The sequence below is a fragment of the Aythya fuligula genome, chromosome 1 (genome assembly GCF_009819795.1).
Source record: "Aythya fuligula isolate bAytFul2 chromosome 1, bAytFul2.pri, whole genome shotgun sequence".
Taxonomy (NCBI): domain Eukaryota; kingdom Metazoa; phylum Chordata; class Aves; order Anseriformes; family Anatidae; genus Aythya; species Aythya fuligula.
Genome location: NC_045559.1, coordinates 87,511,420 through 87,539,130, shown reverse-complemented (window position 1 = coordinate 87,539,130; position 27,711 = coordinate 87,511,420). Strand labels below are relative to the sequence as shown.

Sequence of the window (27,711 nt, the reverse complement as noted above, 5' to 3'; positions counted from 1 at the left end):
TGATTCACCCAAAAAAAAAAAAAAAAAAAAAAAGAAATTGATTGTTCCAGTACCCATTTTAACCATGAAGTACAGAAAAAAAAGGTTGGGTAATACTTCTCAATGCAATAAAACAATAAATACCATTCTGCCATCAGAAGAACAAGCCAGTTAAACATGTTACTTTATTTTAATTCACAGGAAAAAAAATAAAATCAGAGCTGTTTAAGGAGCAACCAGTCCCTCCCAGCAACCCCAACACCCCCAAAAAAAGAAAAGACCTTAAAGAATGCGCAGATGAACAGAGGAAAAAAAAAAAAAAAGGATCCCATGCATTAGGCAAAAGTCTGTAATATTATCTAGAACGACAGCACAGCCATTGTTAGTGCTGCCAAAGCACTGCATGTTTGCTATATCACCCGAGGTCCTAGGAGAATAATAAACTAAGCAGATTAGACATAGACTGATGTCTCCGTGCTGCTTCCCACCTCCACCAAACACAGGCGAGGGGCTGCACTTTAGGAGGCGGGCAGGCAGGTAGACCCAGAAAATGGGTACTGCGTGCTGGCGGGGGTGGCAGGGTGGGGAGGCACTGCCAACAACCAGGGCCTGTTTATTATTTAACAGTTGGTATTGCTAGAGGCCTGGCACTGCAATAGAGCAATCTCTGTTTCAGTGCAAGGAAGCCTGATTACGAGTGCTCGGGAGCCAAATCATGTTTACCGTAGTCTGCGAGAATCTCGGTGCCCCCAGCAGACGTGGAAACTCTGACAATAGCTGCCGTCCAGGAGGAAGGAAGTCTTCCCGAGGCAGAAGCAAAAAAAAGGAATTGTGATCTCTGTGCAGGGCAGGAAGGTTTCGGATGGGATGATCCTCAAAGCTAGAGTGCATCATCTTCACTGTCACTGACCAGTCCATCCCCTCCCTCCTCTCCATTTTATGAGCTGATACATAAGCATCAATTCACCCTCTCAAGTAGCTGGCATTACCCAGTGCTAAAATTGCTTTCAAGTTTGAAATGTGGGGTGCCAACACTCTCGTGTATATAGTCTGCTTCCTCCCCTGCAAGGACAGTATGCCATGGAGAAAGCACTGTCCCAGTGTAACTCCTCTGATCAACAGAAAGGTATCACTGAGAGAACTTAGCTTGAAAACTTTTCTCAGCTTCTGCTGGAAATTGCCCCTGTACACAAGAAAAATCTGGAGCATCTCCCTGCACACACACAAACTCCAGCTAATTCATTTTTATATATTTAAGTTATTTACGGAAATGCTCACAAAGATTCAGCCACACTCTAAAAAAATAGTTGTAAAGCATGGAAGCTACTGAGTAAATGCAATCATCAAACTGAGTGAACACTACCAGGTGAGATCTCAACAGTCCATTGCTGTACAAAAATCATAGTAAAGGAAGATCAGACCGTCCTGGCGATGTGAAGCCTTCAGTTGCAGCTTGTTGATCTAAATGCCAACTCACTGCGGTAACCACAAGAAGCTAATCACATCTGATAGCTGCTACTTGGTCTACATAAAACAAGCTCAATGAATCTCCTTCTGCTTCCCCATGAACGGGACTCGTTATCTCTGGTATTTCTCTGATTCTGGTGAGGTCCTGAGGGTGGGCTGCTGGAAGGCATGTAGGATACTGGGATCTCCAACACCAGCCTGCTGTAATGCCCTGGGAGCTGGTGGAAAGCGACTTTCTCTGCATCCCCTTCTTAAAAAGAGGATAATACATATAAAAAGTAACAACTAATTTGTTAATATTGACGAAGAGCTTACCAGCAGGGACATGGTACATGTGATGAGAAAGAGTTTTATTATATTTTGCATCACTACAATGGACCTTGACTGGCTTCATCAGCAGAGGGATGGCAAAACAGAGAAGTCTGTGGAAAGTCAAGGTTAATTGCAAGATGAAGTCACCCCTGAGAGAGCACAGTAAGGTGGGATCCCTCGATCCACCAGTTATCTTCTCACCATGAGGATGGGAAGGCCCTGAGCCTCACGTGGGATCCTGTGCCCAGGGCAAACCAGCGCCTGCCATCACTTCTGTGCAAAGCGTTCCTCGGACAGGTGGTGAGGAGCACCAACAGCCACCTGCTCCTGGATCTCCTCTCGCTGTGTTCCCCAGCTGACTCTGGCCCTAACTGCTTCCAGCTGGCCAACAGCAGCTGCCCTGTGCTGCTGCGAGCGAGATGGCTGCAGGCCGTGAGGGGTGGCAGCTGCGTACCCCTCCCCAGCCGCCTCCAGGCCTCCTCCACCAGCCCCTCATCCCCTGAGAGAAGGGCCCAGCTCAGCCTGCTGTTGAAATCCCTTCATCCAGTCAAAAACCTTTATACTCTGGCAAAACCAGGGGCTGAGGATGCCTGGGCACAGGGCAGGGTGGGCAGAGCACGCAGCACCTACGCTACGGATCCACACGGCAGCCGGCAGTCCCCAGAGCTGCCAATTTGGCAGCAGTGTGTAATTTGTACTAAATAACGCTTCAAGAATGCAACACAAATAATGTAATGATAGCAATTAGACCCTTTCCCAAGCAAAGCTGTAGCAGCCATGCAGTCCAGTCATTTCTCAGAAGGTGAAAAGCACTTGACTAAGGAATCCGCACCTTGACAGGCACTAGAGGTGTGCAGGTATATATAATAATTGCATTCCTCGTGTATTAATGTTTGCATATACGAAATGCATGCTGAGCTAGCATAACACCTCCTTCCTCAAATAATAACTAAGTTTCATACTGTGCCTGAAGTGCTCTTTATATAGTACGCAGAAATGGGTTATGTAAAGATCAGAGCTGCGAGAGCTGCTCACAACAGAACTGAAAAGCTAGTAAGAAAATCCAGTTCTGGCTTAGGTTTCCCCAACACAAAACTCAGGCCAGCTTTACAGAAAGCTCCGTGCATTTTTGAAGTTTTGACACTGATATCATACCAATCTTGTACCCAGCAAGGGAAAGGAGAGTAGGAGAACAAGAATAAAACGGCATGGGAAGGGACTGGAAAAAGAAAAAAGCAGCAGGAGCAGCACTATCACTTTTCTTCTGCCCTTCTTTTCCATATTGTGAAGGGGGGGAAATAGCCCCTGAATTTGAGGGAATGCATCTGGTTATCTGTGAACCACAACACCATGTGTGCAGTTAGGACTGCTTAGATGCTTTTGTATGCATGTGCATTGTTACTAGGAGATGACTAGATTTGGTACCAGGATAATATTCCACCATTGTGTGGTGTGTTCCCATCTGATGTTGCCTTTTCCCCAGTTCAAAAAAAAAACTAATAAAAAAGAAAATTAAAAAAGATACAATAATTGTTACTGCACACTCTAATGAATTATTGTGTTCAAGGTTCCTACAAAAAAGTAATATTATACTCGGCTTATGTTTTAATTGATTTATTAATATTTTATCACAGGAATGTAATTTAAGCTCCTCATGATTTAGATCTCATAAACCTTTAGCATTTTGCAAATTCAAATTCCAATTTAAAGCCAGGGCGAGCAATTAACTTTTCTATCATCTTGTCAGGGGAGAAGGTTCGTGTTTAATTTGAGACAAAATGACAGAAATATATATACACTGTATGTATTACTCCAATTTAATTTATGAGTCAGCACCATCCACCTTCCAAATGTAGATTTAATGGAAGGGGAGGGGGGAGAGGGGGAAAAGGGGGAAGACCCTGCCATCGTGGCACTTGCTGTGATACCTACCCCAAATTCCCTGTGAAAAAAAAAACATCCCTGGTTTACCGAGATACCGGGGCTAGATTGATTACAGCTCTATTTTCAATCCTTTTGTTTTAATTTCCATTCACTCATCACTTTCTCATATAAAGCATGTTCTCTCAAATGTCAGCTGGCAGCTCCCAGCCAGCAATGGGCAGTTGATGCCACAGCAGGTTCTCCGATAGCCTGTCCTAGCTGCTCTGCTTCCTGCCCCCCAGCAGTCCCCCTAAAAGGCAGATAGCAGGCAAAGAAATCTCCCAATAGGATTTATATGAGTTAATACCTGCTGGGCCAAATCCTGCGGTCCTCACTGATGCAGCAGCCTCACTGAAGTCTGTGCCATGTTAGCTTGATTAAGGAGAAAACAGAAAGAGATGGGGCTGCTTAACCATCGTTGTTATTATTTCCCACTTAAAAGCACATTCCAACCTCTTAACGTGTAAGGCAGGAAACCTGCAGCCGAAATTTGCATGGGCAAAAAATTTGCATGAACAAAACAAACAGTTGGTTAGCATTTGCATGCACTGTTTTAAGAAAGGAACGGCCAGTTTATGGCTACCTGCCAGAGATTACACAGATCTGCAGTACCCACAACGCGCAGCATAGCAAAGCATTGCACAGGAGTTAGCTCATGAACTTAAAAGGCAGCCACTGAGAAGCTGCCCCACGTTATTAGCTATTGGTCTTCACTGGGCCTTTAGACACTTAGATAAAGCTAAACTTCAGCTTGCTGGAGAGAACGTGGTTACATGGGCAAACTTTACCTCAAAGGCAGAGACTCCTGAAAGCCCTATCATATCAGAAGTGACCGTTTCAGAAGGTGCCTACGGGCTCAGTTCCAATATTTCTATAAGCAACCAAGCTGAATCTCAAGATTCCCAAACTCCTGATATTACAGACTTTCCAAGATGCCAGAGTAGTCAGATCCTCTTCTGCTTTACAGAGCTGTAACCCTGCATCCAAACCTAGCTACATACGATTGCAACTTGCAGTGTTCAACGAGTGTGTCAATTGGAACCATGTCAGAAACATTCGCCCTCCTCAAAATCTGAGGTCTTGGCCTTCATTTTTCAAAATACCTGAAAATAAAAATCAACCTACTTTGGGAGAAAAGACAGTTTATTTTTTGTTTGTTTGTTTCAATATTTTCAGGCCATTTCATTGGAATTGTTGAGCATCTTCATTACAATTTTCTTTTCTTAGAAATAAGAGAAAACACCCTTGTATTGAACATCTCAATTTCTTTAAACAAAGAAGTATTACATACACATACGTATGTATATATAGACACACAGAAGAGAAGTCCATCCAAACCTTTACTCCAAAACTCCCTATGCAGCTCTCCATCAACTTATAGTTAAGAATCATGCAGCAGAGATCAGACTGCAGGTACAGTCATGATACAAAGCCCCAGATGCAGGAGATCTCTGATATTCAGCCACGCTCCAGTCTCGATAAACACTGGACGTCAAGCCAAACTCGAAAATCTTGTTTCATGCCCGATTCATTTATGAAGCTCCACTCTAATTCAGAGCCTTATCACTTTCTAAACTCAGGTAAAAAAGCTTTGCTGTCATGCATATTTTTAGACAAATTATAGTAGAGTGTCTTGCAATTTCCATTACTTTGTGGTGTCTGCACTGCTGATAGACACCAGCCCACATTGGCATCGCTGCCGAGGTGTCCTAATACTTGTCTGAAAAATACTATTAACTGCACATCACAGGCATTTGAAGTGCATAAGAAAACCATAAACTTAATTACACTGGAGGACTAGTGTGATCTCACATGATATTTGAGCTAGTGTTATTAAAAATAGAGAGATTGCATTTACTTAATGCTTCTTACAGTAAACCAGTCAATTTTAAACTTTCAAGGTTGTATAATCAGACAAAACAATATTGGGGAACGGGGGGCAGAAGCTGTCTGTGGGATTTACTATTACAAGCACTTCACATGTCAAGCAGCAAAAATTTGTTTATTCTACTAAAAAGAATATTCCTTGAATTACTAATGTATACGAGATAGGATAACTATTCAGACTGCACAGGACAAAGATTTAGACTGAAATAATTTGTGTAAAAGACTCGTTGCTATACAGCATTCTTCCTCACCCCACCCCCAAAAAAAACACCAACCCTTTCTGGATTTCAGCCAGCTCTTAAGATCTCCGATCTTTCCCTGCTGCTGTCTAGCCATTACATCTGATACCGGGTAGCTTTGCCTCCCCACTCCTAGAGTGGGGGAGAAGAACTTTTCTCCTCGCTTCCCTTCTGGTATCTAAGATTTGAGACGATGGGGTTACGTAACAACACCCAGACTTTACATACTGAGCTCAAGAGATGCTCTGTGGAATGAGTCCCATGCAGAAACACTCACCCATGGATACCCTTGTGCTTGCCAGGTCTTCATTAGGAGGGGAGAGGTGTTCCCTAATAATGGCTAGGGAGCAGAGAGTAGGAAAGCAACAATCTCTGCCTTGACTTCAGGGTGGCTGAAGCACTATACAAATGCCATTAAACCATCCTTTTGCTTGGAGAAAAGCAAACCCTTCGTTTCTCTTCCCGTGCCCACCCAAGCCTCTTCAGTCTTGAGGCCATTGGAAAGGGAACAAGCATAGAGAGCAAACTGCTTGCCAGATAAACACTGGTCAAGCACGTCTGTCTCATAAAGTTACAGAAGCTACACAGTGTTTTTGAGAGAAGTGTCTTAAATCTGCTCACCACATGAACCTGCCTTGGGATCACACCAGCTGGACTCTGAAGCCAAGGTGTTGAGTCTTACTTTTGAACGCTAATTCACTTACTTAAAAGCAGATTAGAGAAAAAAGGTTTAATCTTTAAATGTTTTATCATCAAAGATATCTCCCAGAGTAGTGGCTGCTACAGGAGTCTCAAATCTTATAATCTGTGCTGTTGGAGATTTTATGCAGAAATGTTTGCTGTTCGTGCTGCATTATTTCAAACCTCTACAACTGACTTTGACTTACAAGAAAAACACAAATCCTACCCTGTTTTGTTTTTTTCTCTCCGAAAATTATCCATGCCTAAGGTAGCATAATAACATGCAAAAGACAACTTTTCAGATGGAATTGACTCACAAATGATTTTAACTATAGCTCTTCCCTTCAGCAAGAGATGTACAGCCACCCCAGTTGGATAAAAACACTACCACTTGTAACACTGATGGTAAAATTTGTCTGGTGATGAGTGCATTGCTGTCATAGTATCCCACCTAGGACCAAGTTCTGTCTGAGCTTGCATTACTTTCACTCAAAAATGCAAAATAAACATTTAGAGTAGGCAAAAGGTGGCAGTGGGGGGAAGAAAATCTCCTTCTAGTCTTCCTGAAAGTCTGCATGAGGGGAAAAAAACCAGATTTACCTGGAAAATCAGCATGGTTTTGGCTCATAAAAACAAAACAAAACAAAAACAAAACACAACACCAAAGCTAAAAACCCCACAACCTTTCCTGAACTGGTAACTTAAGTGGACAATAAAAGAGATTAAAGAGAAGTAGCCTAACAGCCTAGAGGCAGGCCACTGTTTCTGAAAGGGCACTTCAGAAAGTGCTTCAGAAGCACACCTACAAAATTCATACACCACTTCAGTTAACACTCCTTTTCATGTCTGCCCAGGTTCACGTCAAGGGTACAGCAACCCGAGGTGTTTCCACAGCAAACTTTCATGTCCACTGCAATTTTCCCTTTCAAATTCAATATGGGAAAATGAAATGAAGCAAAATGAAACAATCTTTATACACCAGTTCAGCTAGCATTCCCTAGCCCTCATTGTGCTGCATCTCTCATCAGCTCTCATTTACTCAGACAAGACAGAAAAGATTTGCAGATCCTATTACATTTTCCCACCCTATTTCCCATTCTGTGTGTAATTTTTTTTTTCCTTCAAATAATACTGATTGTGTCAACTGGAGGGAGAAAAAAAAAAGAGAGAGAAACAAGCACTCTTTGTATTCTCTTCATAGTAATAAAATATGAAAAGAATTCACAAGAAAACAGCTGAATTCCCAGTGCTTAGAAAATGGACCTGGCTAGACAGACCAGTTCTACTTAGAGCAGCATCTCCAACTGATCCCTCAAAGCATCATCAGGGTTGCGTACACTTTTCTCAACGAGTAATGTGGAACACATCACGCTTCCTACCAACTCAAAGTCAAAATCCTGGGAACTGCTATTTTATGGAAAGGGGAGGTGAGGGGAGGGCATTTGTATACCAGCAAAGTGAAAAAGAAGGCAAAGGCAGCATAGGCTGTTACTACTGGACTTGACTTTTTTTTTAGGGGGCCCTTATGAATGCAAACAGAAGGCTTTAAAAGGATACAAGTAGTGAAGGGTTAAAAAGATGCCAGTGAGCTGAAAAGAGAAGGGAGCAATACCTGCTTTCCTTGTAGCCCACCTATAGATGTCTGGTTTTATAAGCAAATCAAAAATCAAGCACGTTTTTCCCCTTTAAGCATATGCACGGTGTCACCTCAATCTTAAGAATAAGATCACCCTGTCTTTTGCAGCTATCTCCCGCCTCATTTATTAAACATCTTGCAGTGTTTGCAGTAAGTGAGCCGATTGATCTTACAGAAAACAGCCTCGTGCTAAGGAACCTCCACTCAACCTCAGACCAGGTCCATTAGGTGTACTAAGAGATGATCAGTTCCCACAGAAAAGAGCGTGATCATGTAATTAAAAACTGCAAAAGTACAGGGAAGTCAATTTGAGGCTGCTAAGCCAACTTCAGTTCTGGCATTCACAGATTTGACTTCAGATAAGCAAAAGTATTCTGTCGCCTTGTTTAGCTAGTGTATTTAACTCTGGATTTTTAAATAGCCAGCTGAAAAAGAGAATCTACTATACCAACACATCAGTGCTCTGTCGTTATCATGAGTTTGGCAACCTTCAGGCTCACCAGAGAGAAAAAATTAAGAAGAATCGAGAAGCTGACAATGGTGGTAGGTCCTCCTTATTTTCACAGGACAGCAATTATCAGGATGTTGAACCACAGTTTGGTAAGAAAGGAAAAAACCTCCCTGCCACAAAGGTCATTGCCTCTTTTCAAAGCTTCCTTCCAAGTAAACCATGAAGGCATAAGAACTCTTAGAAAATGCTATTAGGCTATTTTACTACAGGCAAAGCCAAATATTTCTATCTGGTATCAGATCGGTCAGCAGCGCACCCATAGCAGAAGTTCTTCCTTAAAAGTTATGCTTAAAGCTAATAAAATTAAGTATAAATAGTTAAAATTCAGTCAAACTTATAAACAAACAGGAGAGGCTGCTGTGCTGCAGTAACTGCAAGACAGCAAAACCTGCCTCTAACAAACAGAGAATGTGCACAAGATGAAGCAAAAAGGAAAAACACTAGGAGTTTTACTTTAAGGAGTTTGGAGCATCAGAAACATGATTTTAACCTGCACAAATACAACAGAAGCACAGGTTTGAGGAAAATCCCACCAAATCTGAAAAAAATGATGACCAATTAAGCTGAATTCTTAAATGCCCATTCAATTTGGTGGACAGAAGTGCCTGCATCAGTTCCCAAAACCTCTACACACTCCCACTACCCTAGACACTGAGATGCTGACAACAGCAGTGGTGAAAGAGGGAAGAGTTGGTTTAATGGGCAGGCAGAGAAACTGTGAACTAAAACCAACAGAGTGGCAGGAGGGGTCTCTGCCATCGGGAATTTTGGCATCTGTAACAACTTCAGTCAGTGAATCCCAAGAGAAGACATGCATCATCCGCATCATCACCGATGAAACTGCGAGCACAACAGACTTGATTATTAATCAGATGCAAAGCTAAACTAACTTGGCTCCTACCGGACAAATCTTCAGCAGCCTCTTCTGTGCATCTACCTGAGCACAAAACGGCCTGTTAGCTAATGCTCCTGCTACAGCAGCCCTCTCTTCCACCATGAGCACAAAGACTAATTCATCACGCTGAAAAAAAACCCTCCCTCTATTCAGCTGGTAATGTTCATAAAAAGCCCTACCCTCACCAACTCCCCAAACCTTCCCGCTCCTGCAAATGTATACATCATAAACATCCAGGTCTGGAATTTACAGTCAACAAACAGCAACACAAACAACCACCAGAGAATGTATAAACATTTGGAGGAGCAAAAATACTCAGCCTGGCCGCCCCACACACAGTGTTTATTTATCTCCGTTGCAGAAGATCAATGGGAGAAGACATTCAAAGCAGCTTTTCAAGCAAAGTGTCACTCTGGGTTAGCTTGTGTCAGTGGGGCTTCTTCTGAGTACTCGTGTCACCATAAGAGAGGTATGCGTGCAGATAGTTTTCTTGGTCCTTTCCTCCAGTCGTGGCAGCTGGGCACCAGCAAGCAGGGAGGAGAAGGGCTGCTAGCCCGATCGAGTTACTGATTTAACATTTAGAGTCTTTGCAGCTCGAGAGAAAATTGCTGTGTATTTGTAACCTGAATGCAGGTCAGTAACTTCCAAAGGTCAGGCTGAATGTTTAAGATCTTTTTGTTATTAATTCCCCCACCCCCAGCTCCCAGCTCTGTGAATGCCAACGAGCAGACTCAACTTCTATTAAGCTGCAGAGCAGTTAGCGTGCACCTCTGAAGACCAGGTCCTCAAGAAGATGCAAAACGGTTTTGCAACAATGCCACTGTCACACAAGACCTGCTTTTGAAAGCAGAGATTTCTTTACTGGGGTTTCTTCATCTGTTGCTAACCTATTAGCCTAATGCCAAGGCAACTGACTTTTCTCCATCCACTTATTTCACTTTTTAGGGATGCACGCAAACTATTTTTGTGTTATCTTGCACAAATTTACACAAGATCACAAGATTTGATGATGCTCCTTAATAACACAGCTAACTCCCCATAATACATTGCCCTTCCACAACGCCTTTAATCCAGAGATATCAAAGCACTTTGCAAACAATGCATTTGCCTTACAACAACCCTCCCACACCTCGTGTTAGGTCCGGATCATTATCCATACTTCACTGTCAAGGAAAACTGAAGCAGAGTAAGATAATGCAATTTAGCAGGGTTACAAAGAAAGCGGTAAAAATTGGAGCAGAATGTGAGTTTCCTGACTTTCTAGCTCCCTGATTCATCAGAAACCCACTCATCTGGAATAATGATAAACTCTATTGCATTTCACAACACTTTGGGTAGATTTACATGTGGTAAATTTACATTTGTCCCACACAAATACTGTAGGTGGCATATGCTATTGGCTTTGCAAGTGTCCTCTGTCTATACATGATCTTTTAAGTTAGGGGATAGGGGACTAGGGGAAATACTTACACTAGCACAAAAACTTTGATGTGTTCTGTCCAAAGGACGAAACTCCAGTTTGAAAATCTTTAGATGATGACAACGAATACACCTAAAGCATCACAATACCTTTCAAGCTAATTCCATTCTTGTGCAATTTTGGAGCCCAGCCTCCAAAAGAGACAGGACAATAATCCAAGTGTGTGACTGTTGCATTTCTGTGGGTACAGCAATCAGAGCAAGCATCTGCCTCCTGCAAGGCTGTGCGATGCCAAGGGATCACATGAAGAAGTCAGTTTTTTTCCCCTACTGTGGTTGACTATACACGCTCTCCTATTGTGTCTCATCAAAGAGCTGATGAGGGAGGAGTGGAGCGTACTGAAAGAGCAAACAGAAACAGAGCTAGGGACAATAGATGAAAGCAGAATAGCGATTCTGTGGAAATAGTTTGTGGACTGTACTACTTCAGGTCAAATTCAGATCTGAGGACAACAGACTGAGCTTTTCTGGAGCAGCACCTAGGGTACCAGTGATCTGATTAACCATCAGCTTACAGGAAGCTTTGCATTAACTTCAGACGGTTCTGATCTGAGGGAAAAGCATCTGCACTCTCAGGACTCTGGTTTCTCCCTTTCACTTAGGGTTTTTAGATCACATACTCCTCTATTCCAGGTTTAAAGCACTGGACTTGATGGTGAACCATTGGTTTAGCTTTCTAAAACCATCACAAAATTTTGAAACCAGATGAGTATGTACCCACACACTTGGTAGTAAAGCAAACTTGGTTTGAGGGCCAACGTCTTGTGGAGTTTGTGGACAATGCTGAGAAGGCAATGCTATTAAATTTCAGGCTTTCGTGTAAGTTATAATGATGCCTTACTTCCTACCTTAAATATAATTCAAAATTTGCCATGACATCCCCTAGGTAACCACCTGCAATGATTAATTTTTCCAAGGAAAACTTTTTTTGCACAATTGATGCAATAACCTTCTACCACTATAGGCCTTATACAGGACTAGTCTTTTGTTTTAATGACTTGAAAAATCTCTTAAGATCCTTTACCCAAGACTTTTATGAGCAAGTAGCTCTCTGCTCTGGGAACGTCATCTCCATTACTAACTGTAAAAAGTGGTGCTTATGTATCCCACACCAACACTGAAACATAATCAAATAAGGAATACTGGTTAGATATTAGACACGGAGCACAGCAAAATAGACACACTGAATCTTCAGTAATTGTCAGAAGAACACAGCTTATTGAGAACAGATCCTGCTTCACAGGAATGCAAAATTCTAATTTGTAATTTAGCACTAAAGAGGAAGAAAAAGTGCAGCCTAACATACGTTCCACCGATAAGGCACCCTACATTCCTACTGCTTGTAAAGGTATCACACTGAAAGAAATACAATTTGGATGCTCACACAGTACCCTCAACCATACGAGCATACGATCAAGTGTTATTCATGCAACATTATCAATATTCTACTTACCGGTGTCTAAAAGTTGACTGTTCATTATACTGAACAAACTCCTTTAATTTGTTATTTTTCTGGTTATGCATCTCAGTTTCTCAAGTGGGGGCACACTCCTACCCCATCCATTACAAGACCCCTCTGTAATATATTTGCCCAAATCAGTGCACTCAAACTCCTACAGAAATTATCCAACAGCATGAGCCAGCCTGGAAAAAAAAGTCTGCCTTGCTGTGAAAGAAGACATTACCCCACCAGAACTATCACTCTCATGGCTTTTTCTTTTTTTATTTATTTTTTTAATGGAAGCAAAAACCCCTGTCATCTCACCTACTCCTCTTTTAATAAGGAATGACTGCCGTGACTACCCCCATCTAGAACCACCATTCACTGCCAGCACCTCTGCTCTCCTCGTGTGCTTAGAGAACAACTGATTAGCACTTTGCATAATTAACCTGATTAGCACTGTGCATAATCAAACTGATTAGCACTTTGCATAATTAAAAAGAAATAATAATAATAACAATAATAAGCAGTAGGTAATAGCAAAAGCTGCTAGTCCCATTGCCTGTTCGTTAGCTCTAGGATTAGTTTAGTGCAGCATATTTTATTTAAAACTTTTTTTTTTTTTAAAAAAAAGATGCACAAGCTCATAAGCTCCTGAGAAATAGAAGTTAAAAAAAAATCTCATCTATTTTCAGATCATTGATGAAAATATTGGTTGTTTCACATCACAACTTAGCATTTCTTTTGCCCTTCTGTTGCAGCTGAAGACATTTAAGAGGAAGATGTCACACTCAATGGACCACTGGTCTTATTCCCACATCTGTCTAGAGTACTGATTTTGGATTCATTATCACAGGATATGGACACCTCACATATACCTGCAATATATTTTGAGCCCAGGAAAGCTGTGTAACACTTTTTGTAAAGATGACCAAAGTATTAACACATGTATCCTCAAAAAGTACACACTGAATTCTCTGCCTGCCCTGAACACAGGAAGTTTGGAGAGCAATATGCAGTTAATCAGACTCCTGCCCCTAACCCTGTATCTTTCTTCTCCCATTTGAACATATTCTTATCTGCATGTGCATTCGGTGCCCTGCTCAAGAACACATTGCAAGCCAAAGCACTGTCCTTGACTGTTAGGCTCCTGTACAAACATCCCAACTGGTGTTTCAGGATTAACACAAATTCTTCAGATTTTGGGACGTGGCTGAAGTTGTTCCTATAGGCTGCACACTGCATGAAAACAGTGTTAAATATTTATATCGCTAGTGACTCAACTCTCCTAGGACATGCAATGCCAGACAGCCTAGAAGAGCGGTGCCCCAAGTGAGTGGGTAAACCATTAACATTTTCTGTTTACTCATGTTGCCTCATACCTCCCACTCACCACAATACACTGTGTTTCACCTTACTTTATTAATCTCATCTTTCTCCAGAATCTTCATATTACAGCTCAGGTTCTCCTTGTATTGCCATTAGAGTAATCCTCACCTTACATCTTCTGTTTGAGGTACTTTCCTTCCAGAATACCTTGAATGTTCAAGAATAATTTGAATAGAATGAAGGCATTCTTCTTCAAGAACATTCACTGCTGACCCTCCACTGTATCCTTACAATGACCTTGCCTACGCTTCCCATCATGTAGGGGACACACATTGCAGCCCCTCTGCTGATGGCTCAGCAAGCACGGTTGGGACATGGAGCAACCAGGGAGCCAAGCTCCTTTTGAGTTATCAGCCCATCTGCCCTGCAGCTGTCTAGACAGGAATTGCTGCCTCTGGACTGTATGTGGCTCAGATGCAGCACATTGAATAGACCTGTCCTAGAACAATGACAAAAATTCCCCACTGTGCTATAGTTTCTCTCATAAATGTTCTCTCATAAAATAAACCAATGAGAAACTGTGGGGGGAAAGAGTAATAAAAGAGCATCTTGTCATAATTAACTGGAAATGTATTACTCATGCATGGGGGCCTCTCCATCACCCCAAGCAAAAGAACCCATATGAACAGCAAAGGGTGCAGAGCTAGTTCCTCTTTTCACAAGTTGTTTAGTTTCTGAAAAGTGTTGCTGTAGAGATTTTTCAAGTCCAAATGTTCCTGGGGAAGGTAGTTCCAGTAATTCTGGGAAGGAAGCCAATCCCTTGGCTTTATGTGTAAATATTTAAACAACATTGTTTTTATATACATACATTTATACACATATACATATATGTCTTTAGACTTCCAGACTTGCAAAACGGGAACTGAAAAAATATGCCAAAGTATAGTTATCGGCTCACTTGCCTGAACCATGACAACTGACCATCAGAAACAAAATACAATACCAACTTCAAGCCATGTTGTCTGTGTATACTAATCCACTCAAACAGAAGAGTGGACAGATCAGAGCTACAGATTCTAAGGCAGAGAGATTGAAGTCTTAAAATTTATCTCCTTAGAAGTGGCAAGAGCATAAGATTCATCAATTCTAAGCCTTTCGGAGCCTAGATGGACGCTGAGAGCTCCACTCACAGGTGTGGATTCTCCAGCCTTTAAGGACACAAAGCTTCACATTCCTAGCATTTTAATGTTTCAAGCTGCAACTTTATGTTTAGAAAAGTCACTGCTGTTTTAAGCTTGAATCAGGTTCATACTTCAAAAGGGATTACCTGGTAGAAAATTCCACCAAAGAATGGAAACATACCTGGCGTTGAGATTTAGTGAACAATGTGGAAAAAATACTTTAAAATTGTTGAGTAGGAGGTCGATAAAACGAAGGAAGATGATTTAGTGAGCATAAGACAGACACTCAGGGCATATGATGAATAAATCAATCCATGAATATAAAATTTACCACATGGACTCCACCTGTATACACTCAGTAAGCAAAAACACACCCTAATACAAAGTACATGCATGTATGATTTAAAGAAATCAAACATTTATGAACACAGGATTTGTGCATCGCTTCAAATACAGACATATACACATAGAACAGCCACTGTGAGTTTTAAGATCAGAGAAGTATACACACAAAAACACAGAGAAGAAAGGACCAAGAGCAGGGCAAGTCTTTTAGAAAATATTTTAATGGCTTTACAAAAAGCCCTCACCCAAAGTTTGAGGATTTTTTGCAATCTTACATTTTCTATTGCAAAATACACCTGCTTTCTTTTCTCCTCCCCCCCCCCAACTAAATATTTCTTCCATCTAATGACTCTCTTTATTAGACAGCATCTAATTTGCATACATTTACATACAATTTAACTGCTAGCTTGTGAGAACAAAGAAATGGCTCGGTATTGTACTGAAGGACAATACTCAGAAAAGGAAGGTATAAAATCCTGCTAGCTCGGTGGCTGTGTATTCTCTTTGTTTCAGAAATACCAGGATTTTTAAACACACCACTTAAAGGGTGAAAAAGATTATTTCATCAAACAATGAAAAAAGATACAGTGCAGCTCCCTTTTAACACATTCTCTCTCTGGCCTGGTTAATGGGATTTAAGGGTCCAAGATTTCTTTGCTTTCTTCTGTTTCCTTTATTAGAACTGATGGATTTAATTCTGTCACATATTTTACTTCATATTTTATTCCTATAACAATCTATGCTGAAGTTCAGCTCCAATGCTAATTCAATACTATCTTCCTTTCCTTACTGTCAGCCTGGAACAGGACTGAATGATCTTTGATGGGCATGAAGTAGTTTGCCCTCGATGCCCAGTGCTAATGGATTTTAGAGAGAGTCTGCCAGAATTTTACCTTGTGGCAACAAGTAGAGAGATAATGAAAACTTACCATGTAGCTGACTGGGAATCAACAGGAAGGGAAGCAGGGCAGAGCTCCACTTGTGAGAACAGGGAGGGACTGCGGTCAGAGTAAATGCAGGATGCAAGGGATGTATCAAGCCCCCTAGTTCCCTGGAAGAAGAAGAGAAAAAGATCTTTAAGATGTCACAAAGGCAAAAACCTTTAGAAACAGTTGGCAGAAGCTCCAATACAGGCCCTACCAAGAGCACAATATGTCAGCAAAAGCTTTTTCTCCACAGGCTTTACAGTGATGGTACCAATTGCAGAGAATAGCTGCAATTCTATTCCATGTGGAAGCAAGCGACATAGAAGTTTCACAGAAAAAAAAAAAAAAGCATGATTTCAGGCTGCATGCTGCACATTTCCATGTCCCCTCAAACGTGTGAAACCCAGCAAAGCACAGTAGTTTGCCATTTGTTGCGGCCTACACAGCAGCTAGCATCGCTGCCCAACTCTCCTCAGCAACATACTCAAGGACTTGTGCTCAGCAGGCCAAGCAATGCCTGCTTTTGGAAAGGCAAAATACTGACATTCAATAGTAGAAGGACGGGGGAGAAGAGAAGAACCCATTAGGCACATTATATGAACCTGTCCTACAGAAACATGGCAGGTGTAGCCCTTTCCAGTGCAGGCAGCCCTATTGAAATCTACTGGAGCAAGGCATGGTAACAAGTACTAGGCCAAGCCAGCTTGTTTACCAAGCAGGTGTGGTATTTAGCATTCAGCACTCATCTGCTTGGTTCATTTTGTCCCAGCCACGGTTTTACAGGCCCAGCAGAAGGCCAAGGGTTAACATGGCAGGCGTTCTCAGACCCGTTCTCAGCACAGGGACACCGTGACAGAAGATGGAGGATCTGCGTTGCGAGCTGTACATAGAGGAAACTCGTACTGATGCTTCCCTGATGTGCCTCACTGGCACTCAAAATACGTTATAGATTATTTGCAGACACAAATTTTAATTTAAAGCTGGCTGAAATGTTAATGAACTTTTAGCTGTTTTTCAAAGGGGAAAACTCCCTACTGCTTACAAAAAAAGAAAAGCCTACTGCTTCCTCCTGCCTGTTCATCTTCTAATGGCATATAGCAACCAAACCCAATAAAAGAAATTAATCAAGCCTTCAAATCATTTTCCCTTTTTCAAGGATGGAAAGGTTGAGGTGTGTGATCTTCAGAAGTTCTGATGCATACCAAAATGCTGGTTTTAGCAAACAGCAAAGAAAGTAAATTCCAAAGCCAAAGTTCCTTTAACTTTCATATCCTGTACTCATGGCTTACATTGCTGAAACCATTGGGTTATGATTTCCAGAACCTTACCAGTGTTGTTCCACTGCAATCTGAGCTAATTTAAATTGCAGCTGCAACAATCTCAGCCTTCCCTCTCGTTTTTTTCTCTCCTGGACACATGTGCCTGACCCCATCCTTGAGCCAGAACTGGGTAAATGGTTCAGGGGGCTTTCAGCTGAATGAATGTTCCTTTTTCATATTTCCAGCCAAATCAACCTCCAGCTGCAGCTCAACATCCAGTCATGACGTTTTGGGGTTAGAGCTAAGGAGGCAGCAGGACTGTACAAGTGAAGGCACAAGAGAGGCCTTGATGTCAATCAGTTTAAGCTTCTGCGTACCTTCATCTTGAGAAGTCCAGGGCTGCTTTGGTATGGTGTGGAAGAAAGGCTCCTATCACATTGCTGGAAACCAAAGCAATCACGGTTTTACAGGTAGAAAAAAATGCCACCACCTCACATGCTAACCTAAAATAAACTGACGGGCTATACAGATCATGCAGAACAGATGCAGTGTGCTTTTGATGAAAAATAGCTTGAGATAATGGTGCACTGCTACAATCTGCACCAGGGGCAATTTCCAAGTGGCAGATTGAATTAGCCTCAAGTGACATGCATTACAGTAATGCTTCCCTGAGGCAATAAGGCAAGGTCCCACATTCAAAAGGAAAGAATTGAGCTTTCTTGCCAACGGCAAATGATAAAGCGCACGATTAAGAACCACTGTTACTAGGACATCCAGAAGCTCCTGGAAATCCTTCAAGGACTTCAGAAAATACACTTGGAAATAGAGAGCAGGAATTTTCTTTTTCATCTTTGCAGTTATAATATTAAGCATCTCTTGCTACTTTCTCAGTGCACAACCATTAATTCCAGCCAGAGTGGAATCTAAGCTTTCTAACACCATCATTTCTGAAGTCACTCTGCCCTAGCAATTGTGGAATATAAATCTGGATTTCAGGTGAATACAGATGACGTTGCAGTCCAAATCTACTCCTTTAGCTTGTTTGCTTCATGGGTAACAAAAAATAAAATAATTTAAACCCTACGTGAGAGAGATCCTAGGGCAACAAGTAATCACCCAACACCATCATCCACAATTTCTTCAGGAGGAGTCACTAATGAACAACTTGACTAGCCAGTTACAATCCACAGATGATTCATCATCTTGGAAATTACAGTGGCTAAGAAAACTAAAAGGAACAGTGTGGATACCTGATCATTAGTTCAACAACTAATACCAACCTTTTCAGTACCAGAGTCAGTCAGAATTTTCATACCTCAATTGCAACCAGGCCTCAAGGGCAGAATACCCTTCAGACATCAGAACTGGCAGCTTTTTTTCCTTCCACAACAATGAAATAATACCTTCTTATGCAGCGTTATATAACAGCACACACAATTCTGAAGCAATGGCATCCACACAACTAATTATTTTTATTGCAGCGTTATATATGCTCTGAAGAGATCTGTAGTTACCCTATCAGTCACGAACAGATGCACAGGTTGTTACACAATTTTATACATGTTCAAGTTATGTGACCAATATGATAGCTTGGCTGGTTTACCAACAGGAGACTGCTGTTTTCTTTCAGCTGCCCATAGGATATGGCTTCCCGATAACAGTACAACCCAATCAGGCATACATTCTTGCTATAGTGTTTCTGAATATTTCTTTCTATAAAACAATGGTCCACTGGAAGACATGCATACACATTAATGTATGTATATGCATACATCTATAAAATACTTCAGTAAATACTTGTAATTAACACCTAATTGCAACAGTATCATTAGCTCATCATCACAATTGTTTGATTAAATGAATTATGTTCTCCAACTTACAACAGCTTACATCAGCTTTGACGGTCATTAAAACAATGAGGAGAACCTAAGGATTTTACATGACGCCAATATTTGAATACTTTCTATTCAAGGGTTCTTAATTGGTTTAAGTAGTATATTACCACAACACTAGCCTCAAATTTTATCTTCACTCTAACAATTCTTCTTGGAACTAAAAGTAGGTGAAACAAACTGCAAACTGTTCATCCAATTTTTCCCTTTCTTTTGTTGTTACATACTCCACTGAAGCAGAGAGATGAAAGTATAAAGTTGGTGTAAGCAGAAGAATAATTCAGTGAAAAGTAGCCCCTCTTGTACCTAATTAAGTTCTGGCATTTATGAATTTCCACTTTTTTTGCACATAGCTGTCTCATTACATTTTGCGTTACACATTATGGGTGGGATTATCAAAAGGAACAATGGTGTGATTCTCTTTCCACTAAAACCACAGTGAAGCAGTTCTAGCTGAATCCATCAGCAGCACATTCAGGCCAGCTTCACAAGCTTTTGAAAATCCTCCCCCTTCCCCACCTGCCTGCAAAGTGGGGAGAACCAGAAGCAGAGCACAAAAGATTCCACCAGCTTGTGCCTGAGTAGCAACAAGTTGCAGCTTGTACAATACTGTCAAGATAAAGATGCTGAGAATTCCCTTCTAAACACAAACAATATTTCAGAAGCTAGAAATTCTTCCAAACATTCACTTTGACTTGATAAATTTTATTAAATACAATTTGCCACAGCAGCATTTTGAAACATGATAGCTAGAGCATGAATAGGTCATTTTTACACACACAGAAGTAAAATCTATCCAGTTGTGTATAGGGCGTAAATTATGTATGCAGGCCCACACACCCCGAGATAACAAAATTACCCAGCTTGCACACCAAGCAAGTCAGAAACTGTGTATTCACAGATACAAAAGTCAAGCCCAAGCCAATCAGTCCTGCAAAGCAGCTGCTATCTCAGTTGCTTATTAGTTCACGAGAACACTGGCCACGACCAAAGGCTTACAGCATGCACTGAACAGCATTGGGTCTGCTTTCAAAAGCCTGCACAAACACAACCATGGATGAATACTATCAGAGGGAGGGGGTAGTACAGAAACCTATTTTAAAATTTTCCTCAAAACATGATTTATTTTTTTAAAAAACACTGAAGAGAAAACCCTTAATCTTCAATACTACATAATAACAGAATCATGCTGTTTTGTGGCAGAATGCTAAGTTTCATTTTCAGCAGGAAAAAAAAGTGTATAATAATTTTCCTGATTTAGATGGGTTTTAGGTCAACCTTAGCTACATACAAATGAATGTTTTGTTCAAATTACAGGGTAATTTTAATTAGGACACCCTGTTAGACATCCTGTTGTTCTATTTAATGGACTTTCTCAATTATGAGAAGAAACACCTCCCCATCCACCCGTGATTCAAGTTAAGGTAAAGATTATGCTAAATAAATATACAAAGATAAAAGATATTTATCCCACATTAGATCTTTTTATTTCTCTTGATCTTAATATAGAAGTTGCCAAATAAAAAGGGCAGAGTTCAGAACTCAGCACCCATTAAACACCTGTTTAAAAACCACTTGAAGCACTGGAAACAGCCAAATACGTCCCAATTAAGCAGAAATGTTGGCACTGCTGTCCCAAGTAAGGAACACCCATTGCCATTTGCTCTCATTAAGTTAAACGGGTTTCTTGGGACATAGCTGAATTCCTGATTACGTGCATTGCAAATGGATGGAGAACACCAAAACAATAAAATTTAATTCGGCATAGCCTTCTGTCCAGTTGTCGAGCACAGTATTTCGGGAGAAGCGGCTGAAGCTTTGGGAAGCACCCAAGAGTTACATGCTGGGTACAACATAATTCACTCTTCTGTCAAGGAACTCTTGGTTAACCTGAGATAATCAGGCCTGGGTTTCTTCTCAGCAGCACTCCCTGAGATTAAGAGCCAATTCCCTTTTCTCAGCATTTCCTCCTCTGTACCTGGTGTTAGTTTGACTGTCTTACACACTTTCATTTGTTAGTTAGAAGCACGATACGCTACCTTTTATATTCACTCCAGTGTTAAATCAGTCACCGACTGCTTGATTTCATACGTTTATGAGTTCAGTGATGGAATGACAAGCCCACAAAATAAAGGCTTTGTTCATAGATCAGACGCGGTACTGCAAGTTTTCAAAATATTTTTGTCAATGTATTTTAAGACTCTTCCAGAGGGACCAACTGCATGGCTAACAGAAGAATCCTGTCTCTATCATCCATTTAACCTCCCGGCCTCTATCAAGGATGCAGACATGCTTGCCAATAAGTGACAAAGTCAAGTGGTCTTTTTCCAAAAACTCAACAATACATTTCAGGGTGGTGCCACTAGAAACCCACTAGACAGAATCAGAGCAGAGTCGTAGTGATTAAAAAGTATGTCTGAAATGGTTCTAATATCCATGCTCAATCCTCTATAATCCCACTTCATTATCAATTTATTAACTTCCTTTGTTGTCCTTTCTGTCACACTCCTGTGCTACTCACTAATATATCTTAGTTTTTAAGGTGATTTACTCCATAAGCACAAAAAGCTAGCATGCATGGCATAAAACCGATCAGTCAACTGTATCTGAGTAAAGGACGTGCAGTCTCTAAACTGATACCTTAAAATTAAAGTTATTAAAAAAAAAAAAAAAAAAAAAAAAAAAAGAGATGGTTTAGCACTATATACACACAACTTAATTTACAACTCATATATCCAGAATGTTAGCAGGATAAAAAAAAAAAAAAAAACCTCTATTTTTCTCTTCAGTTTTGCCACACAGACCTCCTATAAAGCCTGTTGGTTTTCTAGTACCTTTTGTACTTAGTGTAGAATTCACAATTATTTAGCGCCTACATTTCTAAGTAAACTTCAGTACAAGAAAAAAACATTCTGGGAATATAAAGATATCAGCTAGCAATAGCTACTGACCTAAAACTATATATATTTTCAAGACAACCATAAGAGTGGCAGATGCTTTCTTGTTCTGGCTGGCTACAAAAGACACCAAGAAATCCTAAGATAGACGCTTGCATACTTACTCTTTGCTTGTCCTCTCCTTCCCTCCCCCCCCCTCCAATAGCAAGTATTTTTGCATACAAACAACACTTTTCTGATTTGCTGTTGCTCTTTATTTAGATATCCACGGGTGCTATATTCACTGCGGTCTCAAGAACAGTTTCCCTTCCATATTCCTACTGATCTCAACAAGAACGCTGGGCACCAAAAACATCTGAAAGCGATAAATACTCCATGCTCTGAATAAAATAATGAAGAATAAATAAGTGTTGCTGCTTATAGCAAAAACGCTTTACAGCAATATTCCCAAAACTTGAGGGCCACTGTCCTTACTAATGCTTAAATTAGGAAATTACTAACTTCCCCTCTTACAATTGCGGGCTGACATGTTCAGTAGATAGCATTTGTAGTCGCAGCACTTCCAGACTACAAAGAGCTGTAAGTGCTATCACTATGAACGGATGTTTTTATTAGTAGACTTTTTTTTTTTTTTTTTTTTTTTTTTTTTTTTTTTAGACAGTAACCAGAAGGCAGTAAGGAGGTGGGAGCACAGGTACAAACAAAAAAAAAGCAAACCCCACTACAGATCGCTACAGCACATGAGAAAAATCAAGTGATGACATGACCTTACTGGCTCTGTCAGAGTGATTCCGGGTTGATTGGAATACTGGTTTTCATCTTCTTCTGCATCTCTGTTAGACAATTATCAAAACTGTTTAGCAGCATCACTTTCACAGACACTGATGAACCATTATGTATGACGTGTACCTAAGCACACCAAGCAACCTGAAAGCAAATTTTACTACATCTAAAACAGTAGTATTCCACCCTGTAGAAATAAAGAGCAACTGCTCTGCAATACAGTTATTGAAAGGGTGGAAACAATTCATGCTATACATTTCAACTGGCTTTTCACTTCTGCTGAAAGGGAAGTGTATATCTAACCATAAAGAAGTTGCTGCTAGACCCTTCGATGCCCCAGCTTGCCAAAACAAAGGGACCTGCAGATTGATGCTTCAGCATCAGAAATTATTCCAAGGGAGGAAAGACTTGGCTTATATCACAGAAACCACATCATCTATTTATATTTGATATAAATAAGAGATATAGGTTAAAAGGAGAGAAAAGAACAACTTTTGACTTCTAACTGCATACAATAGCAGATTTTAAGGCGGGCATGACCATGTATCCAAGCCCTAGTAAAAAGTGGTAACACCCAACAGGTGGGGGGAAAAAAGAGAAAGGCAGGAGATACTAGAGTAGGCTACTACTTTCTGCAATACAAAAGCCTACCCAAATATTGACACCCAAAGAAACAAAATAAGATTTCAAAATCACCCTTGTATTAGGAAATACTCTCCTCATACTATCAGGACCCCACAGTGGAGCAGCACCTTTCAAGACGAAGTGCAGAACTGCAGTCTTGAAACAGAAACTGAAGTAGAGAAGGAAGAGAGCAAGAATCAAGGTGTGGGAAGAACAGGGAAGACAAAAAACAGCTGGAATTAAGAATCCAGGTAAAGCCCTTACCACTCAAGCAGGGCTGCAGGGAGTTAAGAAAAAAGGAGAGAGAGGCACATAAACTTTATGCACAAAGTGAGGGGAAGTCAGTGGAGGGATATATTACAAAAATTAATGTTTCAATATGCCATCTTGCAATATCATATTGAAAACCACACCACTGTGTGTTGTTACTGTATTTGACCAAGTGTACCATCGTGTTTAATTTGAACTTTATGATAAATCACATGATACAGGAAGGCAACCAAGTGACTCACAGTCCCCTTTGAAATCTTACCCTATTAAAACTTAGATTGTAGCAGCAACACAGTAACCAAAACCTACTGACACTACACTGTAGGAAGGGAACAGAAATATTGAAAAGCACATCCCCGGACTATTTGGTCATTTGTTAGACACGAACAGTAACTTACCTGTGCCAGCAGTTACTGTTGGACTAAGCAGTAGATAAATTTGATGTGTGCATCTGATACAGCAAGCCACAGGCTGCCCAATTTTCTAAGGAGTGCACAGACACTCTGCACACCTGAGCACGATTAAGTCTTACTGCTTATGAAGAAGAGTCTGTATTGGCAGGGTATTCATTGGCTTGAAGGTGAGGGAGGCAGTTGGAGAAGAAGCACAAACCTGTTTCTGCTCACTGCCACCAACATTACTGCAGGCACCAGTAATGAGGTGGACAGGCTAGAAGGGAAACGGGATATAGACCAGGAATGCTTTATCAGCTGCAAGACCAATGCTGGTTTGGGCACTACTTCCCCTCTAGTGAGTTATGGGGAGAGGAAAACAAACAAACAAACATACACACACACAAAAACCACAGACACCAAAAAAGAACACAACCACCCAAGCAGGTGCTAGCAATCTGAGACCACATGATGCCAGCTACAGCTGCTTCAAACCGATTCAATTACATCTGCCTGAACAGTCCCAGGATATTGAATCCACTGAAGAGAACCACAGGTTGAAGTGAGACCCAGTTCTTTGGGATTCTGACATTAAATTAAGGTGGAAATCCCCCCAGTTGAATTCAGGAGAGGAAATTCAGGCACAGACTGAAGCACATGGACGTACACAGTCTAGGATAAGATGGAAGCTGGAAGATAGCAGATGCAGAACACTGGAATACACAGCAAAAGCCCTTTGGAAAGAATGCCTTAACATTTTCCTGAAACAGCCTGACAGCACTGCCTTGTTTCCCAAAACACTGGGTGCAGTACATTTGCTCGAACATGCTCTTGGGATTGGGACTTCACTCCAAACCTTGTTTGTACAAAAAGGGGCCAAGCAGCTGGGAAATTCTGGAGTGTAGTGTGTCCTCATTAGCTCCCATCTGCCATCAGAACTCAGCTCATGGCAAGTTTGGCTAAGTCCTGGTGTTCTCAGGTCCAAATCTGGGTCAGTTTTAATTACACTATACAGAATTCAGTGTGCAGTTTTTAAATCCTTATTATACAGTGCAGAAGAACGGGCAGCTCTCCAACTAATCAATTTTTTAAAAGTACATATATAAAAATTTTAAACCAGGCTAGACAGACAGTGGGTGGAAGAGGGAAAAAAAAAAAAAAAAGTATAAGCGAGTACAGGGGTGAGTTAAGAGAACTGTTAACAAAAGTGGGTCACCAGCAAGTTCTGCCTTAAAACTTCAAAGGAAGGGGGAAAAGAAAGAGAAAAAAAATATTTTTTTTTAAGACAGTACAACTGATGTGCAAGATGTGTACAAGTCATACTCCTTTTAGCATCAGCATAAGTTACGCACAACAATGCTACAGCCAGATCACCATGAAGGGAAAAAAAAGACTCTTGTGGCTATAGGACCACATAGCAGACACTGCTTGACCTATTCCTATGTGTTTTAACAGTCATATTGCCTGGATTGAAAAAATCTTTTTCCCCATGGACAAATACGAAGATCATGGCCTTTACCCCACAGTTATAGAAAAGGTGCAGTGGTTAGTTCAACAGGATCCTTGAACGCGATAATGAACTACCGTAATATTACTCTAAATCCTTACGTATTGAGTGTTTTTGAGCAAGTCTAATTGCTATTTATTTCTCCTTTTTCTATGCCCTCAAATAGCCATCAGCCAGGTCAGGACTTGAAAAGAGCTTTGCTTGCCAGGTTGCTGGCAAACAAAATAATAGGAGAAACAGAGAATTGCATGTTTTTCACTGAACAGACACTTGGGGTAGGATAACACGCCAATTCTTATCTGTGTAAATTGGGCTAAAATCTACTCTTAAAGTCAACAACCAGACTCTACCCTGTTCAGAATCTTTGTCAGATGCGAGGGAGCAAACAGGAGTCTTCAGTGACAGCTACATACATAAAGGTAGTTCAAGAATGGAGAAGGATGATCAAGGAGCAACGTAAATCTCAATGAAATGATATATGCTTGTTAGAAAAGTATAATATTCTGCCATTCCCCCTACACAAAAACTAAACCTTCAAAGAATTTCAAGTCTGCATTAACCATTTGTGTGAACAAATTCCTGTTAAAGAAAGATTTTCTCTTCACATACCTTGTGAAGAATCGTCAAAGCTGTTGTTTTATAGCTACAGCATAGGAGAAGCACAACACAATTCTGTTCTCCTTTTCAAGTAAGTTTTCAGCTAGTAACTCTCCCCCACATCTCCAACTGATAGGTGAACCTAGTATATCCTTCCACAGTTCAGAAGTCTGCTGCTGACTATTTCAAGATCAACAAGCACTACAACACTAAACTAACGTGTTTTGTTTTGTTTTTTTTTTGTTTTTTTTTCCTTTGAAAGAAAGCTTTTTCTTTATTGTAACCTCTCTCCCTCACACATCTGTAATAAATGTAAACCCACAGCTCAAACATACATTATGCAACAACCCAAGCAGAAATCAAAGACATAAAACCATACCACAAGAGCATTACAGGCTTCAGTATCACCAGCTTCTCCATTATGATAGCAGGTCTCAACCGTTGGAGGGCTTTTTGCCCATACCACCTGACTGGTCTCGAGCTCCAACAATCCCCACCTGGGCCCTCTTGTATTAATTAGGACAATTAGCCTCACCCTTTCTGGGATAATTGTCAATTTAGTTGAGCTGACACCAAAAAGTGGATTAAAAAAATATATAAAGAGTCTGAAGCCAAAAGTGGAGGAACAAGAAAATTATCCCATGGAAATCTGTTTTCTAAGTGTCTGATTTTTTTTTAGCAGAACTTTTTGCTGTGAAGTTTCTGTGTAGATCAACAAGGCAACAACGTGCAGAACATAAACATAGCAAACACCAGGAAATTTATCCTGGGCATTATCATTGCATCATTCTTGTAACAGAAGAAAAATTTGAGTGCCCCAATGTTTGCTTCAACTACGTTCTCTTTTAAAGCCATGATAGTGCAGTCAGGCATGTTTGATGGACCCTGGAAGACGTGACCCTCAGTGACAAGGCAAAATAGACAACCTGTAACTACACACACTGAAGAGTGGAATAATAATGCTATGTAGTGCTGTACGTGCTCTGGAAAGCCGACGAGGAAGTTCAGTGGTGAAACAGGCTGGCAACTTGGGAGCCTGGGAAGGGAGGGCTCTGCACTTCAGAACGAAAGTTCAGCTTCTACCTGCCTTTGTTATATATTTATATATCATCTGTCAATGTAGCTTTATTAAATATTTTTGCATACCTCTTTCTTTGGCCCCCCTGCTTTTCCTCTTCTTCCACTTGAAATATATTAACAAGCCACCCCAAAAGGCAGGAGTCAAAGATGGCTAGCAAGTGCTCAAGTAGACTTTTACT

At 40.9% G+C, this 27,711-nt stretch overlaps 1 long non-coding RNA gene across 1 annotated transcript in view; it reads right to left on the bottom strand.

Annotated features, from left to right (window-relative positions):
- LOC116485459 overlaps nt 1-27,711 on the bottom strand; it is a 138,571-nt gene that overhangs the window by 26,068 nt on the left and 84,792 nt on the right. Inside the window, exon 3 of the long non-coding RNA XR_004252873.1 lies at nt 16,235-16,356. This is a non-coding gene — a long non-coding RNA (uncharacterized LOC116485459). The remainder of the gene's footprint in view (nt 1-16,234; nt 16,357-27,711) is intronic.